Below are 1,924 nucleotides of genomic sequence, written 5' to 3'. Positions count from 1 at the left end.
ACAACCATCCGCCCACAAACTATCCCCCCACAACCACCCACACAATCACCCCTACCACCACCCCCTCAACGACTCCCTCAACCGTCAGCACAACTACTCAAGCGCCCTCACGATTACCTACACTGCAACCTACACAATACCCACACAACCACTCCTACAACCATCCCCCACAGTTAACCTTTGCAACCACCTAGTTTCTCACCTGTCAATTATTACTCTCAATTCTCTTGTTGTTGATTGATGACGTCATAATTATCCATGCTCCTCCTTCTTCCGTTCCCCTCTCCCTCCTCCTCCTCCTTCCCCCAGAAACCACCACCACCACCACCACCACCACCACCACCACCACCACCACCACCACCACTACTACTACTAATCCTTTCTACTATAGGCACACGGCCTGAAATTTTGGGACAGGGGATTAGTCGATTGCATCGAGCCCAGTGTTTCACTGGTACTTAATTTATCGACCCCGAAATGATGGAAAGTAAAATCAGCCTCGGCGGAATGTGAACTCAGAACGTAAAGAAAGACGAAATGCCGCAAAGCATTTTGTCCGACGCAGTAAAGATTTTGATTTCAGCATGAGGGCAGCAATTTTAGGTGAGGGAATTAGTTAACTACATCAATCCAGTACGCTTTTTTGTCACCCTTTTCAAGCCTAGCCAGGCTCATGGGCCCGGTTTCCCAGTTTCTGTGACGTATGTGTCCCCCCAGCAAGACGAGACGCCAGTCCATCGCAGCGTTACTCAAGAAGCAGGAAGAGAGAGTGAGAGAAAGTTGTGGCGAAAGAGTACAACAGGGGTCGCCATACCCCACCCCCTGCCGGAACTTCGTGGAGCTTTTAGGTGTTTTCGCTCAATGAACACACCCAACGCCCGGTCTGGGAATCGGAACCGTGATCCTCCGACCGCGAGTCCGCTGCCCTAGCCACTGGGCCATTGCACCTCCACAATCCAGTACTTCATTAGTACTTTATCTTAAAGTCAACCTCAGCTAGAATTTGAACTCGCATCGCAGCTTTAATATAGTTTCTCTGTATTTTCATGTTGTATCCTTATTTGTATCTCTATATCATGTTTCAGAATTGTGTTCCAGCAAGGTGGCGTGCTAGTAGAATCGTTACATGTCGGACAAAATGCTTAGTGGTATTTCTTCCGGCTCCTTACGTTCTGAGTTCAAATGCCGCCGAAGTTGACTTTTCCCTTCATCCTCCCAGAGTCGTTAAAATAAGTATCAGTTGCGTACATGCAATCGACTTCTTCGCTCTCCTCAAAATTACCGGCCTTGTGCTAAAATTTGAATGAAAAACAGTCAGAAAGAAATTCTGTGTCTTTGTACTTTTTCTCTATATTGAGTCTTCATGTTATACATTTATCCTACCACTTCACGTTGTGTTTTCACACACTACAAAAAAAAAAAAATTAAGTATTTTAGCAGATTCAAATAACTTAGGCCACGCATAACTATATGGTAATTATGCAGAAGGTACTTTTTGGAAAGTTTCTAATGTCATTGTTATAACTTGCCTTATCATTGAAATATTTTCACGTAAACTTTTTATTCTTCGACTCATTCTGTTAGCCTGTTTGTTGTGCGAAGACAATGTTTTATCGATGAGGTCTTCTAAGACCTAAACAATGGCATAATTGTCTGTACACTACTTTATCTCTTCTAGCTATCTCTGTTTAAATTTTGACCAATTGAAAAATCGGAGTTCTTTCCCTTAAGTCTTATTTCGTATTCTAGTAACGATTCTTACTGCAAGTAAATTACAAAAATGATAGACTGAATTTACACATATATGAAGAATTCTAGATGTTTTTTTTTTTATATACGTGACTCGGAAGCCAGCTCCTTAACCACACAGCCACACTTGCACCTGTTTAACACTAGCAGTAATACCTGACGTTGATCAGATAGT

This window comes from Octopus sinensis, linkage group LG17 (genome assembly GCF_006345805.1).
Source record: "Octopus sinensis linkage group LG17, ASM634580v1, whole genome shotgun sequence".
NCBI lineage: Eukaryota > Metazoa > Mollusca > Cephalopoda > Octopoda > Octopodidae > Octopus > Octopus sinensis.
Note: the sequence above shows the minus strand (reverse complement) of the source record.